This window comes from Papio anubis, chromosome 14, assembly GCF_008728515.1.
Source record: "Papio anubis isolate 15944 chromosome 14, Panubis1.0, whole genome shotgun sequence".
In the NCBI taxonomy this organism is placed as follows: Eukaryota; Metazoa; Chordata; class Mammalia; order Primates; family Cercopithecidae; genus Papio; species Papio anubis.
Window position 1 is genome coordinate 76,352,314 of NC_044989.1, and position 22,490 is coordinate 76,374,803.

General features: G+C 33.6%; 1 long non-coding RNA gene across 1 annotated transcript in view; it reads right to left on the minus strand.

Annotated features, from left to right (window-relative positions):
* Positions 1-487: 487 nt before the first annotated feature.
* LOC103877074 overlaps positions 488-22,490 on the minus strand; it is a 77,941-nt gene continuing 55,938 nt past the window's right edge. Inside the window, exons 2-3 of the long non-coding RNA XR_001894299.3 lie at positions 19,223-19,351; positions 488-803 (exon numbers count right to left, since the gene is read on the minus strand). This is a non-coding gene — a long non-coding RNA (uncharacterized LOC103877074). The remainder of the gene's footprint in view (positions 804-19,222; positions 19,352-22,490) is intronic.

Consider the following 22,490-nt stretch of genomic DNA (forward strand, 5'->3'; position numbering starts at 1 on the left):
CATACAATATCTGGTGTGATTTCACATATGCAGCAAGGATAGTATCTCTGAGGTAAGATTATTATTCCCATAGATAAGAAACCCCAATTGGAGATACGGTAATGTGTTCAAAGTACTACAGCTACGAGATATGGGTTTGAATTCACATCAGTTGGTTCCATAATCCTTACTCTTTCTACTTTGTTATGGATAAGGACAGAAGGTAAAGACTGAGTGAGATTTACAACATGCTTTACACAAATTTGTGTATTTTGGACAGGTATACAAGAAGCTTCTATGTATCCTTTGGATCACAGAAAGAGTTAATACCCTTCTTCTCAGAATAGTCTACATCATTATATATAACCCTGTCTGTTGTTAAATGTCAATGCTTATCTTTCGTCTTTCAAATTTAGAATTATTACTGATTTAACAATTTTGGCATTTACACACAATACTCATCAATTCATAAACATTGTTAGCTTATGCCTTTGACCCTAATGAGGGGCTAGTATATTTCAGATATTACACATTTCAAATGTTGGTCAACATGGAGCTGGGAATAAAAGAAGGAATAGAAAAACTTTTCTTTGAACAATTTAACATTTTTGCTTCATGCATATGGAGAAGGTATTTTTCTTTGGAAGTAAGCATGCACAAAGGTCTTTGTCTGGCAAGCAGTCGGTAATGATCTGAAGAAGTAGGAAATGACAGACTTGATGACAGCTGCACTGTTCTTCCAGTTGTTGCTCAAGGCTGAGTGTTCTGGCTGTTTCTCCAAAGACAGCTGAGGTTTCCCTCCCAGGTAAGGAAAGCTCTGCCCACTGTAGTAATAGGTAGACAGAATCCAAAGTGGTTTCACAAGAAATAAATTGAACTGGCACTCTGATAATGGGTTTCCTTGTCAGTTCTATTGATATCTAAGTTTATACAAATACTTTTTCCTATTTCCCAGTTTCCTCATTTGCAAAATTAGCATATTAAACCAGATAATATGGAAGCTTCCTTTCAAGTACAAAAGTCCAGAATTTTCTATAAATGTATCTGTTGGAAAGTTATAGGGAAAGGGCAATAAGCTCATCTCTATTATTTATTATTTTAGACCAAACTATTTTGGATCACATTCGAAATTGGGTGTATACTATTGTAATTTTTTCTCCTCTGGCACATACTACAGACTCTTTTCAAATTAAGAAAGGGAAGCTCTTTTTCTTTTTGTGAGCAAAAAAGTAGATGGCTTTTAAGATATTTTAGGAAAGTCCTCTTAAGTTAAGGTAACCTTTAGAGTGCAGAGTCTATCAACAATTTCTATGGCCTTACTATGAGTGAAAATGCACACAAAATGCACAACTTTAAGGAAGCCTTTAATTTTTGCTCAACCTGTATTTATGGAACTCTTTAATTTACAGTTTTCAATGCTTACTCAGAGATGGCAACTGCAAGTAAACTACAGATTAGGAAATTGGAGGAGATTGTGGAGGTGTGTGTTTCATTTTAGGAGATAGAGTCTCCTCCTCTCCCACCTCTCAGTTCCCAAATACAAAATGTTCTGTGTAGAGGAGCAAGAGCAGAGGTGGAGAAGGTCTGTTCACAGTTTATACTATGGATTAAACTTTTTGTTTTGTTTCAATTATTCTATGAGTTCTCATTGTCAGAGATCTAAGCAGTGGAAACTCCTACAACATTTCGCTGGACCAAATCCTGCTAGAAATTGTAAATTGGGTTGAGAGTGAAGCACATAAAGCTTCCAGTCACCTGTGACCTGAGAAAGCATGATATGGCTTCCAGTCACCTGTGACCTCCAAGTACCTATGCAGGGAGGAGACATAGGCAGTTCACTAGGTAGAGCTTTGCTTTATTCAAAAGAAGTAAGTAGAAACCTCCCCACATGCTTGTGGAAAATAACCATAGAACAGACAAAAAAGAATAGCATTCAGAAGCCTCAAAGAAAGGACTTATTCTTGTAAACTACTGAAAGATCTAGAAATTATTTTTAAGACGAGTATTTGGCATCTTCAGAAGACAAAAAGGCATTGTTTCTTTTAAAGAGAAGGCATTCATCAGGAGAAAGAAAAGGAGATGAAAAAGCAGCAGAATTAGAAAAAGGTGTCATGATGAAACAAAAAAAAAATGGCCTCAGAGAAAATCAAAACACGGTAACAGAATTAAAATCCATATTTTCAGCAATAGAAAAAAGAACTAATGCTGCAGAAAAATTAGTTAGAAATGTAGAGGGCAATTTGAGAAGAGCATCAGTAATTTAAAAGGAAAGGGATAAAGAAAAGAGCCAAAAAAGATAGAGAAGATTTGGATGGACTAAACTATAAATGAGAGGTCTGCTTGAAAAAGAGAACAGTACACATATTTCAATGACTTTAAATGAAAGAGAAATTTAATGATTTACAAAGACTTGTATCTGTATAAGCAGATTGAGGAAACTCAGTATATTCTAGGCAGAGTCAATGAAAAGAAACTCAGGCATAGATATTTCATTGAAAACACATTTAGATTCTCAAGATAAAGAAGAGATATCTCATAAGAATTGAAGCAGAACACTTTATTTCTTCCAAAAATAAAAATAGATGTCTTTGGTTTTCAATTGTGCAATATGGAAAGCAAGATGTCTATGGAATACATACAGAATTTTGATGGGAAAAGACAACTTCTAACTCAATATTTTAACATTTTTATGATACCTTCTTTATATTACGTATTTTATAGTTTTTTGTTTGTTTGTTTGTTTTTTGGAGTCTCGCTCTGTCTCCAGGCTGGAGTGCAGTGGCATGATCTCGGCTCATTGAAACCTCTGCCTCCCAGGTTCAAGGGATTCTCCTGCCTCAGCCTCCTGAGTAGTGGGACTACAGACACGTGCCACCATGCCCGGCTAATTTTTGTATTTTTAGTAGAGATGGAGTTTCACCATGTTGGCCAGCATGGTTTCTATCTCTTGACCTTGTGATCCGCCCACCTTGGCCTCCCAAAGTGCTGGGATTACAGGTATGAGCCACCACACCCCACTCTATATTATAGAATTTTAACTTCTGGAAGCATATATGTCAATATGTTGTAAATCATGGCCCATAGGCTAATGGATATAGTGTGGCATGTGATTATGAAGTTGGAGGCGAAGTGATTAAGAGAAAATTGAGATTTAATAATTGATATTCTTGATAAAATAACATATAGTGTACTGGAGAACTCAGAGATTTCATTGAGAATGCTGGATTAAAAGAAAATTTAGATCAAAGAGCAATAAATTGGTCTTTGAGGCACTCATTATTTAGAAGGACTGTCTATAGGAAATAACAAGCTCTGAGGAGTAAACATAAAAATTGGAGGCAAAAGTGGGCAAGAGAAGATATTGGAGTTGCTTTCTGATAAGCTACTACGTCATTTAGATTGTCCAAAGGACATTCAAGTTACCAAATACAAAAATGGGACTCGGTGAGAAAGAGAGGAATATGAGATAGAGTTTTGAGAAATTATTTTTAAAATATTTTAAAAATTAGATTTATAGAGACCGAGTCTTTCTATGTTGCCCAGGCTGGTCTCAAACTCCTGGCCTCAACTAGTCCTCCCACCTTGGCCTCCCAAAGTGCTAGGATTACAGATGTGAGCCCCTTCCCCTGGTTGAAAACATTGTTGATGTAAAAAGTAGATAGAATTGAATGGATGCAGAAAAAACAAATTTAGCATAAGTATTACCTGCAACATGCAACACAGAGAAGAATTACATGCAACTAGAGAGGAATATGCCATAGGAGAAGTAAGAGCAAATCTTAACCAACAAAATCCTAGAAAGTTGAAGCTTGAAGCTAATATTCACAAGCAAGTGGCCATGGGAAAATTGTTGGTATAACTGATTAAGGAACTAGGTCAACCAGTTAAAGCCATTTATCTCGTAAGATATGCTTAGTGTATGGCAATGGATGTATCTTCCTCTATGTTGAAAGTCCTAAGATCATTCTGAACTCTGCTGTATGCAAAACAGACCTGTATGAAGCAACGTAATCTCTTCCTAAGTGATCTAAACTGGTACTCACCAACAGAAATACAATGCAAGCCATATATGCAATTTTAATTTTTCTAGCTACACTAAAAAAGAAAAATAAGCAAAATTAATTTTAACAATACATTTTATGTAACCAAATATATGTAAAATATCATTTTGGCATGGAATTGATATAAAATTGTTCATAATATAGTTTTTAATGTTTTATTCATACAAAGTCTATCCCATCCAGTGTATTTTACACTTGAAGGACATCTCAATTTGGCTACTGAATTTTCATTGGAATGAGTTGATTTTCATTTATATTTCATAAAATTCATAGTTGAAAAAATAGATGCACATATGGCAGTGTTTCAGGCTTGTTTAAATGTTTTCTGAACAAACATTTATTATGTTCTCCTGTGAATTGCAACTGCCAGTCATTGTAAAATTTGTGCCTTACATTTTTCTAGTCTCTTTTTTCCTTTACTGTTTGGTTGTAGTAGTAGCTTTTGTGCTAATTATTCACTAATATTATATTAAAATCTTTTATTAACATATTTTAATGTAAAACATAATTGTCTTTACTCATTTTCTAAACTAAAACCATAGTTTAATTATGTTATAACTTAAGTAATAAGTATTTCATTTTAATTGCTAGTTACATTTTACATAGATCACAGTAAGTCATGCTGTCTGCCTAAAATATTTCAATAAGTACAATGTCACATCAGTGTGTAGAAAAAAATCATTCAAATCGAACAATTTGTTGACAGAGACTAGATTGGTGATGTGTTTATCCATGTGTCGTCATATGTATGTTAATACATGTGCTTGACATAAACACAACAATACAACATCTTGCACTGTGCAAAGGCTTAAGTGAAATGTCCTAAAAATCAGTAAAATTTTCTCATTGTGTGCTTATTTGGATCTTCACTTTTTTTTCTCTCTGTTAATCTAGCTAGTGGTCTATCAATCTTGCTTATTCTTTCGAAAAAAGAATTATTGGTTTCATTGATCTTTTGTATAGATTTTTGCTCTCAATTTTGTTTAGTTATCTGGTTTTAGTTATTCCTTTTCTTCTGCTAACTTTGGTTTGGTTGTTCTTTTTCATTCTAGTTCTTCTAGGTGCAATGTTACATTATTAAATTGCAATTTTTCTGACTTCTTGATGAAAGTAGTTGTACAATAAACTGTCCTCTTAATACTTCTTTAGCTGCATCCCAAAAATTTGGTAAGTTGTAGCTCTATTTTGTTAATTTCAAAGAATTTTTGGATTTCTACCTTCATTTCATCTTTCACCCAAGAGTTTTTAGGAGCATGTTTTTTGTTTTGTTTTGTTTTAGATGGAGTCTTGCTCTGTCTCCAGGCTGGAGTGCAGTGGCATGATCTTGGTTCATTATAACCTCCACCTCCTAGGTTCAAGTGATTCTCCTGCCTCAACCTCCAGTAGCTGGGACTACATGCATGCACCACCATGCCCAGCTAATTTTTGTATTTTTAGTAGAGATGGGATTTCACTATGTTGGGCAGGCTGGTCTCGAACTCATGACCTCATGATCCGCCCTCCTTGGCTTCCCAAAGTGCTGGGATTACAGGTGTGAGCCACCGCGCCCGGCCAGGAACATGTTTAATTTCTATGTTTTTGTGTAGTTTTCAGAAACCTTCTTGGTATTAATTTCCATTTTTATTGCACTGTGGTCTGTGAGTGTTCTTAGTATGATTTCAATTTTTTTGAATTTATTGAGACTTACTTTATGACTGAGCATGTGGTCAATCTTAGAATAAGTTCCATGTGCAGATGAGAAGACTGTATACTCTCTGATTGTTAAGTGTAGTATTCTGTAGATGTCTATTAGGTCCAATTTGTCAACTGGCAGGTTTAAGTTTGCAATTTATTTGTTAGCTTTCTGTCTCAATTATTAAAGTCCCTCACTATTATTGTGTGCTGTCTAAATATTTTCATAGGTCAAGAAAAACTTGTTTTAGGAATCTGAGTGCTACATTGTTAGGTGTGTATATATTTAGGATAGTTAAGTCTTCTTTTTGAATTGAACACGTTATCATTATGTAATGCCTTTCTTTGTTCTTACTGATTGTTGTTGGTTTAAAATCTGTTTTATCTAATATAACAATAGCAACTCCTTCTTTTTTTGTTGTTGTTTTTGGTTTGCTTGATAGATTTTTCTCCATTCCTTTACTTTGAGTGTGTGGGTGTTGTGAAAGATAGCAGTATAATCCATCTCACAGAAATGTAAAATATCCTCAAAGACTAATATGAACATGAACACCTCTTTGTGCATGAAACAGAAAATCTAAAGGAATTGGATAAATTCCTGGAAACCCACAACCTCTCAAAAATTAAAAGAAAGTGAAAACCTGAACAGATCAATAACAAGTTCCAAATTAAATCAGCAATAAAAACCCATGAAGCAAATGAAGCCCTGGACCACATGGATTCCCAGCTGAATTCAGTCAGATATAACGAAGAGGCAATGGTGCAATTCCTACTAAAATTATTCAAACAACAACAACAACTACAAAAAGCAAAGAAGAAAGGCTCCTCCCTAACTCATTATATGAAATCAGCTTCATCCTGTTACCAAAATCTGGTGTAGACACAATGAAAATGAAAACTAAAGGTTAATATATCTGATGAAATAGACATAAAAATCCTCAACAAAATACTGGCAAACTGAATATATCAAGAAGTTAATTCACCAGGATCAAGTAAGCTTTATTCTTGGGATGCAAGATTGGTTCAACATACACAGATGATATATGTGATTCTCTACACAAAGAGAATAAGACAAAACCCATATGATTATCTCAATTGATGCAGAAGAAGCCTTTGATAAAATCCAGCATCTTTTCATTGTAAAATCCCTCAACACATTAGGCATTGAAGGAATGTACCATCAAATACTGAGAGCCATCTTATGACAGATCCATAGCTAACATCACACTAAACAGGCAAAAACTGGAAGCATTGCCCTTGAGAACTGGAACAAGATAAGCATGCCCATTCTCACAGCACTTATTCAACACAGTACTAGAAGTTCTATCAAGAGCAATCAGTTCAAGAGAAAGAAATAAAAGGCATCCAAATTGAAAAATAAGAAGTCAAACTATCTCTCTTCACTGATGATATCATTCTATACCTAGAAAACCCTAAAGAGTCTGCAAATGTCCTAGAACTGATAAATTACTTTAATGAAGTTTCAGAATATAAAATCTATGTACAAAATCACTACCATTTCTAAACACCAATAATATTCTAGATGACAGCCAAATCAAGAACATAATCCCATTTGTAATAGCCACAAAAAAATGAAGTACCTAGGAATGCACCTAACCAATGAGGTGAAAAACTACAAGGAGAACTACAAAATGCTTCTGACAGAAATTAGAAACAACACAAATAAATGGAACAAATACTATGTTCTCATGGATTGGAAGATTTAATATCATTAAAGTGGCCATACTTCCCAAAGCAATTTACAGATTCAATGCCATTCCTACCAAAATATCAATGCCATTTTTTTTTTCACAGAAATAGAAAAAAATTATTTTAAAATTCACATGAAACCAAAAAAGTGCCCAAATAGTCAAAGTAATCCTAAGCAAAAAGAACAAAGCCAGAAGCATCATGTTATTCGACTTCAGTCTGTACTATAAGGCTATAGAAACCAAAATAGCATGGTGCTGGTGCAAAAACAGACAAATAAACCGATAGAACAGAGTAGAGAACCCTGAAAAAAGCACACCTTACAGCTATCTGATCTTTGACAAAGTTGACAAAAATAAGCAAAGGACTCCCTATTCGATAAATGGTGCCAATATAACTGGCTAGCCATATGCAAAATAATGAAACTGGATCCCTACCTTTTACCATATACAAAAATTAACTCAAGATGAACTAAAGCTTTAAATGTAAGATCTAAAACTATAAAAATCCTAGAAGAAAACCTAGGAAATACCCTTCTTGACATCTTCTTTGGCAAAACATTTATGACTAAGTCCCCAAAGCAATTGCAACAATAAAATGTATTGATAGAGGGGACCTAATTAAATGAAAGAGCTACCACTCAGCAAAGAAACTATCAACAGAATAAACAGACAACCCACACAATGGGAGAAATATTTACAAATTATGCATCCAACAAAGGTCTAATATCTGAAATCATTAAGGAACTTAAATCTATAAACAAAAACCAATTCCATTTAAAAAATGGGCAAAAGACATGAACAGACACTTCTCAAAAGAAGACATACAGCCAACAAACATTAAAAAATGCTCATTATCACCAATTGTTAGAGGAATGCAAACCAAAACTACAACGAGATACCATCTCACACCCAGTCAAAATGGTGATTATTAAAAAGTAAAAAAAAAAACAGATGCTTGCAAGGCTTCAGAGAAAAGGGAATGCTTATACATTGTTGGTGAGAATGCAAGCTAGTTCAACTACTGTGCAAAGCAGTTTGGAGATTTCTCAAATAACTTAAAACAGAACTACCATTCGACCCAGTAATCCCATTACTAGGTATATATATAAAAGAAGGCAGATCTTTCTACCAAAAATATACATGTACTTACTTGCATGTTCATCACATTACTATTCATAATAGCAGACTTAGAATCGATTTAGATGCCCATCAATGGTGGGTTGGATAATGAAAATATGGTACATATACACTATGGAATACTATACAGCCATAAATAGAATGAAGTACCCTTTGCCAGAACATGTTTGCAGCTGGAGGCCATTATCCTGAGTGAATTAACACAGGAACAGAAAACCAAATACTACATGTTCTCAGTTACAAGTAGGAGCTAAATATTGAGTACACTTAGACCAAAAGATGAGAACAATAGACACTGGGGACTACTAGAGTAAGGAAGGGAGGGTGTGTGGGCTGAAAAATTACCTAGTGGGTATTTTGCTTACTACTAGGGTGACGGGATCATCCATATCGCAAATGTCAGCATTATGCAACGTACTGTTGTTACAAACCTGCAGGTGTATACCCCAAATCCAAAATAAAATTTGAAAAAAAAAAGCCAGTAAATTTGTATTCAATGAAAAATATTTTACATTGATTCAGTTCTTAATTCAACTTCAAATTCATTGAAATAGAAAGTCCTAAACATTCTGGCATCTTTTTACCTATCTGACTTCATCTCCTGTCACCATCCCTGTGTCACTTTTCCCTAGATACGTTAGCCTCATCGCTATTCCTTGAACATGCTAGGCCTGCTTCCACCTCAGAGATTTTTGCACCTGTTCTTATTGGAAAGTTCTCCCCTAGAGAGCTGTGTTGGGCCTCCTTTGAGAATGCTGTTTAAATTTGCTTCCCTCATTCACCACATACTTCCCTTGACTTCACTTCATAGCACCTGTCACTGTCTGATCTACTACATGATTTGCTTATATCTATTGCCTTTCTCAGTGCTGTTTTCTCTCTCACTAGAATATAGATTGTATGCAGATAGGAATGTTGTCCCTTTTTTTTCATGGTATATCCATGAAAGCAAGAACAATGCTTGACACATAGTTGAAGCTCAATAAACATTTTTTGAATAGATTAATTTATAAAAGATAATTGCTGAAGAATAGATAGAAGATCTGCTTTTAAATCAGAAGATGGGAAAAATGGGAGGAAATGTACTCAGCTGACTCAATGAGAAGCAAAAATAAATGAACAGTAAACTACTTATAAAATGAGGTGGAAATATAAATACAATCAAATAATTTATCATAGTAAGAGTGAATTAATGTTTCTATTAAAAAAGTACAAATCTAATTAAATGATTTTTTTACTTGATTTTTAATTGACACATATAATTGTCCATATTTAGGAGGTACAGTGTAATGTTTCAATGCATGTATACATTGTATAATGATTAAATCAGGGTAATTATTTTAAACATCATTTCTTTGTGGTGATAGCATTCAGTATCTTTTATTTATCTTGAAATATACACTTATTCTCCCTAAATGTAAATCAGAAGTTATTCTTGCCGTCTGTTATTTTCATAGCTGTTGACCAGCCTTTCTTAGTTGCTCGCTCTCCACGACCTTCCCCAGCCTCTGGTAACCATTATTCTACTCTCTAGTTCTATGAGATTCCTGGAGATGAGTCTTGCCTGTCACCAGCTAGAGTGCAGTGGGGTCTCTGCCAACTGCAACCTCCACCTCCCAGGTTCAAGCAATTCTCCTGCCTCAGCCTTCCCGAAGTCGCTGGGATTGAGGCACCCGCCACCACTTCCAGCCACATTTTTAGTAGAGACGGGGTTCCACCATCTTGGCCAGGCTGGTCTCGAACTTCTGACCTTGTGATCCACCTGCTTCGGCCTTCCAAAGTGCTGGAATTACCGGCGTGAGCTACCGTGTCAGGCCATGAGATCATCTTTTTAAGATTCCACATATGTATGAGATCAGCACGGTAAGCTTGTGTTTTCAGGCTTCATTGATTTCACTCAGCATAATATCCTCCAGCTTCATACATGTTGCCATAAATGATAGAATTCATTCTGTATGATTACTGAATAGCATTCCATTGTGTATCAATACCACATTTTCTTTATTCATTCATCTGCAGATGCACGTTTAGGTTGATGCCATGTCCTGGCTATTATGAATAGTGCTGTAATAAACATGGTAATGCAGATATCTCTTTGACAGGCTGATTTCATTTCCTTTGGATATATACCCTGTAATGGGATTGCTGGATCATATGGTATCTCTATTTTAATTTTAAAAAATAAACCCCATACTGTTTTTTATAATGGCTATACTAATTTACATTCCCATCAATAGTGCACAAGAGTTCTTTTTTCTTCACATCCTTGCTAACATTTGTGGGTTTTTTTTTTTTTTTTTTTTTTTTTTTTGTATTTTTGATAATAGTCATTTTAATTTGGATGAAGTGATATTTTGTTGAAGATTATTGAATATTTTTTCATATATATTTGGTCATTTGTATGTCTTCTTTTGAGAAATGTCTGTTCAGGTTTTTGCCCATTTTAAAATTAAATTATTATTTTTTTTCCTATTAATTGTGTTCCTTATGTGTTCTGGATATAAACTCCTTTAAGGATGAATAGTGTGCAAATAATTTCTCCCATTGTGTAAGTTGTCTATTTATTGATAATTTCCTTGCTATATAGAAGCTTTTTAGTTTGATGTAATCCCATTTCTCTATTTTTGCTTTTGTTGTCTGTGCTTTTGAAGTCTTATTTTTAAAAAATAATCCAACCCAATTTTTTGAAATGTTTCCCCAATGTTTTCTTCTAATCATTTAATAGTTTTGGGTCTTAGATAGATTTAAACCTTTAGTTCATTTTGATTTGATTTTTGTATATGGTGGTAAAAGGTATCTAGTTTCATTCTTCTGTGTGTGGATATCCAGTTTTCCTAGCACTATTTACTGAGGAGAGTATCCTTTTCCTAATGTGCATGCTTGGTATATTTGTTGAAAATCAGATGGCTGTTGGGTTCTCTATTCTTTTTCATTGGTGTATTTTTCTGTTTTTATGCCAGTGCCATGCTGTTTTGTTTACTGTAGGTTTGTAGTATATTTTGAAGTCAAGTAATTTGATACCTCCAGTTTTGTTCTTTTTGCTCAAGATTCCTTTATCATCTGGGTCTTTTGTGTTTCCATATACATTTTAAGACTTTTATTTTCTATCATTTGAAGAATATCTGTGCTATCTGTCGTATTTTGATAGGGATTGCATTGAATCTGTAGATCACTTTGGATAATATAAAATTTCAGGAATAGTGATTCTTCTAGTCCATAAACACAGGATATCTTTCTATTTATTTGTGTTGTTTTCAGTTTCTTTCATCAATGGTTTATAGTTTTCATTCTAAAGATCTTTAATCTCTTTGGGTATTTTTTGTGTGTGTGTGTATGTAGGTTTTGTTACTTTCTTGATTTTTTTTTTTTAAATAGTTCACTATTAATGCATAGAAATGCCACTAACTTTGGTACGTTGATTTTGTTTTCTGCAACTTTACTGAATTCATTTATTACTTTCAATATTTTTTTTTTTACTAGAGCCTTTACAGTTTTCTATCCATATGATCATGTCATTTGCAAATGGGGACAATTTTACTTCCTCCTTTCCAATTCAAATACCCTTAATTTTTTAATTTTGACTAGTTTCTCTTGTTAACTTTCAGTACTATGTTGAACAAAAGTGGTGAAAACAGGTATTCTTGTCTTGTTACGGAACTTAGAAAGAAATATTCAACTTTTCCCAGCTTTCAGTATACATCAGCTGTGGATCTATAATATATGACTTTCATTGTGTTTTGAGGTATGTCTCTTCTCTCTCCAGTTTGTTGAGATAATATTTTCTTTAGGAAATGGATAAAATATGGAAAAATTAGTAGAAACTTTAGTTCATAATTATAGTGGGGGGTTAACAAGTTTAGTTAATAAATTTATATATAAAGTATACTCAACTATAACTATAAATAATTTGAATAACAAAGTAATAAGCTTAGTATTATAGATACATATAACCCTTTCTCTCTTCCACAAGTAGTATGATAGGCCCCCAAATAAATTCTAGATTTTATTAAAGGAAAATTTGAAGAAAAACACCTCACACAATATGTAATTCATATACTCATTGACCTGGATACTCTACGTTTCCATTCTTTACTATGAAAATGCTTACACATGAAAAGAAAGATATGCTGGATGTGGTGGCTCACACCTGTAATACCAGCAGTTTGGGAGACTGAGGTGAGTGAATCACTTGAGGTCAGGAGTTCAACCAGCCTGGCCAACATGGCGAAACCCTGTCTCTACTAAAGATACTTTAAAAATTAGCTGAGAGTGAGGGTGTGTACCTGTAATCCCAGCTACTCAGGAGGCTAAGGCGTGATAATCACTGGCACCCTGGAGATGGAGGTTGCAGTGAGCGGAGACTGCAACTCTGCACTGCAGCCTGGGTGACAGAGAGAGACTCTGTCTCCAAAAAAAGAAAAGAAAAGATATATATACAGGCAATTTAATTGTTACATCATTTTTAGTAGTAAAAAACTAACAGTAACCTTTAGTTTATTAATGAGAATGATGAAATATTTAATTCATATTATAGAATACTATATAGGGACCAAAATATCAATTTTTAGAAAACATATTACTAACCAAAAATGTCACAGAATAGTCGTGTAGATTTATCTCATTTATTTAAGCAAGGTACATAAACATGTAAGTGATTAGATAGGGAACTGATGGAGTATTTTTTGAGAGCAGTCCAAAAATGTAAGATAAAGGGATATCTTTCACATTTTGGTTTATTTACTTTTGGCAGAATTGAAGACTATATTATAAAATGATTTTAATTTCTTTATTAGATTTCTATTTTCAATATTTTCTGCAATATACATCTATAACTCAGAGAAAATGAACAGATTTTAAAATTTAAAAAAATTATTAGCAATAGACAATAAATCTAAATCCATCTATTATAATTCCAAGAAGAGCAAATCATGGAAAAACTATATTGAGTGTCTCCTATAAAGAGGGTAATTAACAATCAGATGATAAGCAGCCATCTTAACAGTTCAATAACATTTTACATAACAAGTCAAATCCATTCAAGAAATTGTTAATGTACTCTTTGAAAACCTCATGGAACTGTCTTAAATGATTGTATAATATTTGATGGGAACTCATGATCCAGAAAATCTTGCCAATTTAAATGAATTGATAATTCTGATACATTATACTACTTTTTTTTTTTTTGCCATCACTTGAAACATGTTTCAGAATGGTAAAGAAGATTTACTGGAAAGTAGAGCAAGTGAGGAAAAAACCTAGAAGAGCTATGAGCATAACCTGGATAGTTATTAACATTATCCAGTGTGTGTTATAATCAACAATCATGTATCTTTGGACTCATTCTTGTCAAATATAGGAGCAAAGGCACATTATGTGCTTCGTTTCTTACTACTACTTTAAAAATACATCCTTTTCTCCACAATGAATTTACTTTTTATGTCAAAGTCTGTTGAGCATTGCTGTAAGTGCTTAGCTCCCCACCTCACTGTGAACAATAGTCTTTTAGTACTCACTCGGCATGGCTGTAAAAGTCCATTACTACTAGACACACAGAGCATATATGCTTCTTAAAATAACTGGGCAGATACATTGCTCTTCTTTAATACAGAATAGACCGAATGAAGGCAGAAGAGAATGGATTAAGTCTTCACGTGCCAGTACACCCTCACACACACATACACACACAACTCAAACATGTATAATATACAGAGACGAGAACTACAGGAAAAATGCAAAGTAAAGGGTGGTAAAGCAAAGAAAAATATAAACATTTGAATGTAGTATGGACCAAAGACAGGTGACTGTGTGAGTTCAGCTCTGCCAATTTTTGAGAGAGAATAAATCTCTTATGAAAATTATCTTACCAGCAGCCCGTGGAGGACTTGCTCGGGTATATAGACAGCTCATGTTTATTGTACGAAGGGTTGTTAACCTCACTATGTATATTATGCATTCCTGCCATGGTAAGCAAGGCAGCTTCTGGTTTAAGTTAATTTAACATATCAAATGTTAAATTAGATAAAGTTTTATTTGAATAATAATATCAGATTACTGGGGCTTTTTGGTGTCACCCTAATAAATGACCTCAAAGTAGCAAGTACACGGGACTGCCATCCCAGCATGAGGTATGGCATGTAAGAATTCCACAGAGTAGTTTAGTGTCTCTTTATACAAATTCAGTGTTTTGATTTTTGAAAACAGAGAATATTCTGGAACCTTATTTCTCTTTCCTCTATGCTATCCTTCAATTAATATTAGATTTAAACATTTAAAATTAATTGGTTAAAAGTTTGATGTTTCTTTAAAAACTACTAATGAAAAAGTTTTAAGAAATTGAAGAATACATACTTACATGGTTCAAAATATATACACTATTCAATTGCTTAACATAATGCCTCTTTATTATACAACTAATGAAAATAAATACCATGTCTCCATCTTTATATCAACCTCATATCCAGGATTTTTGATATTTATATTCTCTTACTTAATTTTTCTCCTCTGTATTTCAACTCTTCCCAATCTAACTTTTGTACCATTCCTATTTCAAAATAGCTTTTGCTGATCCCAATGACTTTCATGTCACTGAATCCAAAGGAATTGAAATGAACTCTTATCTAACTTGGGCTCTCAGCAGCATTCAATGCTGTTGATTACTCTCTGCTCTAGGAGTCGCCAACTTCTTTAGTTAGGTTCACCTTTTCCTCTGAATTCTAAACCTGAATAGCTCACTGATAATTGATATTCCTACTGAGTTGTCTCTAGCCTAACTTAAAGTCTGTTTTCCAAACCTGTTCCTTTTATATTTAAAATTTTTTAAAATGAAATTATTGTGTGTAAAGAGTCAGCATCAAAACTTCCTTCTGCAACCTAGATCCAATCAATCACCAAGCACTAGCAATTTCTTTTCTAAATAAGTTTGAAATATTTTAAATGCTTGTTTTCTTCCTATCATAAACCCTCAGCTGGACTTTGTTTTCCAATGGGTCTTTCCACATTCTCTCTTGTTTGACGTGCCTTACTGCATTTAGTCTGTTTTCACATGGCTATAAAGACACTACCTGAGACTGGGTAATTTATAAATAAAAGAGATTTAATTGACTCACAGTTCAGCGTGGCTGCAGAGGCCTCAGGAAACTTACAATCATGGCAGAAGGCAAAGAGGGAGAAAGGGATGTCTTATATGGCAGCAGGAGAGAGAGGGAAAAAGAGCGAGGAAGTGCCACACTTAAAACTATCAGCTCTCATGAGAACTCATTCATTATCATGAGAGCAGCATGGAGGACACCAACCCCATGATCCAATCACCTCCCACCAGGACCCTCCCTAGACACCTAGGGATTACAATTGGAAGTGAGATTTGAGTGGGGCTTCAGAACCAAACCATATCACTTGGCTTCCTCATTTTAGTCAAAGTGATCTTTCTACATTGATATGGTCCGTATCTTTGAACATATGGCATGAGTTTGGAGGGTGAGATTCAAAACCAAGGAGCCCATCACCAGGACTCATGCTCTGCATCCCTTTTTCCTTGTGAACTGAAGATCTGGGATAACAAATTAATCATACTGTTAAGGCCTGCCTTCTTCCCCCTACCTCCAGCCCTCTCTAAAAATAATTAGAAGGAAAGTAAAAGAGAAAAGAACAGCAATGTTGTAGAGAGAATTCCTTATTTCTGTTTTCTTTCTCGAATCAGATCTGAGAGAAGCGAAATGGGATTATACAGTAAATTTTAATGTTTCTGATGAAAATTAAATTTATTAAAAGCAAATGAATTAAAATTTTATTTAATTTGCACATTACATTTATACAAATAAAGCATGAGTTTTGCTATACTTTCAACTGAAATTTATTAACAAAGAATTTTCAGAACACTATTCTCGCTTCTGTAATGCTGAAAAAGAGATTTCTGCACTGCATTTCAAAACACAAAAAGCCACCAAACGTGAAAGGCAGATGTGAAACTAATATTTTTTAGTTTGGTACAGTATTAGAGAAGTTACCTGGAGTAAACTTTTGATAGATTTTGATAGCAAAAGAACCCAGAAAATTCTCCAATCACACCTTCAAAGCATGAAGTACCCAAAGGTACTAGACACACAGGAAAAACAGCAAAGGGCAATTCCAGTAATTCTTTGTCCGTCACCTAACACCATGCCGGGTTTATGAGATGTTTGCAAAGAGAAAAGTCATTCTTCTAAAAGAGACTGAGCTCCAAATTTCAATGTAGTCTTAAGGCTGAACTGAGCTGGATGGCATGTAGAAAAAAGAGACATTCCCAAAGTGGCAGATGAGTTTGATATTTAAACCAGAAACACATCATCTCCCTCTCACCCAACTCCTCCACCCTGAGTATATTTTCAGTATATTTGTTTCATTCTATCATATTTTTTTAAAATTTAATAAAAATATAACCTATGGATAAATCACAGCAAGAGAAAGATGTTCTCCAAGGTATGACACAGAGTCTGTCATTCCAATGGCACCTAAGAAGCCCCTTCCCTATTTCTCTAGTGGGAGGTGACTAGGCTAATTTTAATACCGGCACTGCATGGGAGAGAAGAGAGTGAAGGAGGAATCTCAAAAAGGAACCACCCTCATGAAAGCCTTTGTTAAGCTGGACTTTGCCAATTCATATTAACTTTCCTTGTTTGCTTTAGAGAGGTGGGAGGAATGAGAGGGAAGGGTTGAGTTTACCGAGGGAAATAATACAAAAATACATAACATGTGGATAAATGCTCAACTATTCAAAAGTAAAGATTAAAATATGGGCCCCAAACGAAACCAGAAACAAAATTCTAACTCAACCACTACATAAAATTTAAAACTAAGGAACTAAAGAAGTTGAAAAATTTTGGAAAAAATATCAAGCAAATGAATCTAATAGGAAGAAGTAACAAATTCTTAAAGTAGACAGTGAAATCAAGGCACAAAAAGCATTAAAAACCACAAAGTCTTTTTCAGTAAATTAAAACACAAATTAAAAAAATATTCTAATGTACTTTCTACACTTAGGTCAAGAAGAAATAGAAGATAGCAATAACAGGATTTTAAACCATGTACTGCAATCTTTGAAACATTAGAAAAAAAATGAACAGGTGGAAGATATCTGCAATATAATTTAAAGGCTCATTAGTTCAATATATTTCAAAATCTGTACACTAAAGAAATGACACCTTCTTTTTCAGACCACATTGAACATTTGCACTCCTATTTCCTGTAGAAAAATGAACCACAAATTCCAAACAGTGAAAAGGCCTTTTTTGAATCTGCAATTAATATAAAAATAAATGAAAAATCACAATATAACAATCTAAAATTGGGAAGGTATGGAGGAAGTGGAGAGGAAGTATGAGTGTTAATTTGCTCATAGTTTGTTGCAGAAAACCATTAGGAAATGGATAAAGATAGAACGCTGAGAAATAAGGTTGGAAGTATTACTAAAAGTTATCAAAATAATCAGCAGAACAACAAAACATGGGTAAAAAACCTTCCAAGTTATCAGAAGAAACACCTGAACTACACATAAAATAAACAAAATAGAAACCAAATATCAAGATATAGAAAACAAAGGGAGCTTTAAGAGACACATGGAGAGAAACATAGAGCTTTAGGTGTAACATGGATGATGCACTAATATGAAATATCTTTATCTACATATCTAAAGCCATGAGTTGCTGAATGATGGGGACACATTCTGACAAATGAGTCATTAGGTGATTTCTTTGTTCTATGGACATGATAGCGTGTACTTTCACAAACCTACATGATAGAGCCTACTAGACAGCCAGGCTATATGGTATGCCTATTATTCCTAGGCTACAAAGCTGTACAACACATTACTGTACTGAACACTGTACGCAATTGTAACATAGTTGTAAATACTTGTGTATATAAACATAGAAAAGGTAATATGTTGTGCTACAACATTACCATTGCTATGACATCACTAGGTATTAGGAAATTTTCACCTTATAACATTATGGGACCACCGTCATATATGTAAACCATTGTGGACTGAAATGCTGTTATGCAGTGCCTGACTATACACATATGATTTGACTCACTCCCAGAGTTCATCATTTAGCAGATCCGGGGTGGGCCCCAAGTAATGAATTTTTAGCAATTTTCCAGTGAAGCTGGTTGTGCTGTGCCAAGAACATATGAAGTGTTGAGATAGAGATACCTCTAGCTAGTACGAATGAAGGAAAAAACAAAAAAGAAAAGTAAACAAAATCCTATTAGGTAAATAACCACAGACACGGAGGAAGGAGACATTAATTCAGTGGTTCTCAATCTTCATAGTCCATTTGAATCACAAAAACTGATACTCAGGCCCTATGTGCTGTTGGGTTGAATCCGAACATTTGAGGCTGGACTCTAGGTATGGCCACTCTCTGAAAGCTCCCAAAACGATTTTGATACACAGTATAATTGAAAAGCATCAAAATAATAGGAGATTAGTTGTATTCTATTACATCAATTTGGAAACTGGGATTTTAGTTGGAAAACTTTCCCATTTCTCAAGTCTAAATTTCAAATGAGAATTCCAGGCTATAGATGGAAGTATATTCCATCATTTTTTACTTTTTTTACTTGTTCCTTCTGGAGCAAATTACATTTTTGAACGGAAAGTTTAGGAGAAAGAAATGAATATACTACACTTAGTTCTTCTTAGGCATTTTTTCTTCTGACTGCTTGCAGATAGGGTGCTTTCTGATCTGTTTGCATTTAAAGCAGTGAATGTTTTACTGGTGATAGGATGTCTGAGATCTTCAATTATGTCTGGGCCTGAAAGATAAATTTTTCAAAATCATATATGTATTGAGATATAATTCACATACCACAAAATTCAACCTTTTAAAATATAAAATTCAATAGTTTGTAGTATATTCAGAGTTGTGCAACCATCAACACTATTTGGTTTTATAATATTTTTGTCACCCCAAAAAGAAAACTGGTGCTCTTACCTATAACTCTCTGTCTTTTTCAGCCATAGGTAGCCAGTAATCTACAGTCTGTATGGATTTTAAAATTTTGAACACTGAAAGATTAATTTGAAGTCTGATGAATTATTAGAAATTCATTGTGTCCTCAACCACAGGCATTACCCATCCAGTTTCTACCTAAGAAAAAATCTGATAACTTGACAATCTGTCAGTCTCCTGGTAGTATATGTCAATTAGTTACCAAATTAAGAGATATTTATGTTTCCATAAAACTCTACCACTGGACCAAATACATTCTTTCTCAGAAAAATTTACCCAGAATGACCACAAAAGTCATGAAAATATTAAAAAAATACATAAGAAAATTAAAAAGAGCTATCCCGATGCCAAAACAGAAATCATAAAGAGCAAGATTTATTTATTAGTCTATTACACAAATTGAATCTTCTGTGCTTCAAAAATAACCATAAACCAAGTTACGTTGAATATACAGTGTACATGTAAAGAGTTGATTTATGTAAAAGGTTTATAAGTCAGTAAGAATAAGACATTACAATAGGAAAAAGGGCAAAGGATATGAATATCCAATTGAAGATGAATAAATTAAAAATAATTAACATGAAAAATGTTAACATGATTGAAAAAAAGATGTGAATTTAAACAGTGGGTTCTTTTTCACATTAGCAAAGACTGATGTATTTAGTGTTAGTAAATATGAGGGGAAGTGGAAATATGTTGTGGAGAATGAAGGTTATAACCTTTCTAAAAGGCAATTTGGTAACATATAACAACTAAAAAAATCACAGCACTCCATATTTTAAATTTTAATATTAGAAAATATACAGATACATAAAATATTGTTCTAAGTATGTTAATTACAGCAAGATTTATAATAAGAAAATATGGAAAATGCTAAGCATGATACATGCATAATTTAAATATATTGGAATATTTATGTGTTAATTATATGTTTTTTACTGATAAAAATCAATGAAATATTAGGAAAAGTAGCTTATACAGTTGCCTATACAATAATCCCATTCTGATGAGTAAAAAGTAGCAAAAATGGTAACCACAAAAAATTTAAATTCCTTGTTATGAATTAGACAGAATCAAAAACAACAATTATGATCATCTCAATAGGTGCAGAAAAAGCATTCAATAAAATTGAGCATCCCTTCATAATAAAAATCTTTACCAAACTAGGAATAGAGGGAACATACCTCAAAATAATAAAAGCCACATATGAGAAAACCTCAGCCAACATCATCCTGAATGGAAAAAAAGTTGAAAGCACTCTCCCTAAAAGCTGGAACAAGAGAATTATGACCACTGTTACCACTTCTATTCAACATAGTACTTGTGGTCCTAGCTAGGACAATCAGGAAAGAGAAAGAAAAGGCATTCAAACTAGAAAAGAGGAAGTTGAATTATCTGTTTGCTGATGATATGTACACCTAGGAAACCCTAAAGACTCCTTCAAAACACTTCTAGATTTGATAAATGACTTCAGTAAAGTTTCAGAATACAAAATCAACATAAAGTTAGTAACATTTGTATGTACAAATAGTGACTAATCTGAGAACCAAATCAAGAACTCAATTCCATTTATAATATCTACACACACACACACACACTACCTGATAATACAGTTAAACAAGAAGGTGAAAGAATTCTACAAGGAGAACTACAAAACATTGCTGAAAGAAATCATAGATGAAACAAGCAAATGGGAAAACCATCCCATGCTCATGGATTGGTAGAATGAATATCATTAAAATGAACATACTGCCCAAAGCTATCTACAGACACAATACGATTTCTATTAACTATCAACGTAATTATTCACAGAATTAGAAAAAAGAAAACCCTAGAGATAATATGGAACCTTAAAAGAGCCCAAATAGCCAAAGCAATCCTAATCAAAAAGAATAAATCTGGAGGTCTCACATTACCTGACTTCAAATTATACTATAAGGCTATAATTAAGCAAAACAACAAGTACTGGTATGAAAATTGACACATAGATTAATACAACAGAATAGAGAACCCAGAAATAAAGCTTCATACCTAAAACCAAATAACCTTTGACAAAGTTGATAAAAATGTACACTGGGAAAAGGATAATATATTCAATAAATGGTGCTGGTATAATTGGAAACCCATATACAGAGAAATGAAACTGGACCTCTATTCTCACTATCTATAAAAATTAACTCTAGTGGATTAAAGACTTAAATGTTAAGACCTTAAACCATAAAAGTCCTGGAAGAAAATGTATGAAAAAACCCATGAAGGACATTGGGCTAGGCAAATAATTTATAATTAAATACTCAAAAGGAAAGGCAATAAAAACAAAAATAGACAAATGAGACTTAATTAAATTAAAAATATGCAGAGCAAAAAATTAATGGAGTAAACAACCTATGCTATTGGAGAAACTATTTGCAAAATGATGCATTCAACAAAGGACTAATATCCAGATTTTCTAAAGAACTCATATAACTCAACAAGAGAAAACCCCATTTAAAAATGAATGAATAACACGAACAGACATTTTTCAAAAGAAGATACACAAACACCCAACAAACAAAAAATGCTTAACATTACTAATCATCAGAGAAATGCAAATTAAAACTACAATGAGATACCATTTTACCCCAATCAGAATGGGTATTATTAAAAAGTAAAAACAGAAACAGATATTGGTATGGATGCTGAGAAAAGAAAACTCTTATACACTGTGGAAATATAAATTAGTATAACCTCTATGGAAATGAATATGGGGATTTCTCAAGGAACAAAACATAGAACTACCCTTCTATCTAGCAATTCCATTACTGGATATCTACCAAGGGTAAATACATCATTACATTAAAAAGGTACCTGCACTTTTATGTTTATGGCAGCACTATTCGTAATAGCAAAGTCATGGAAAATCTGTGTCCATCAATAGATGATAAAAATGTGGTGTATGTGTA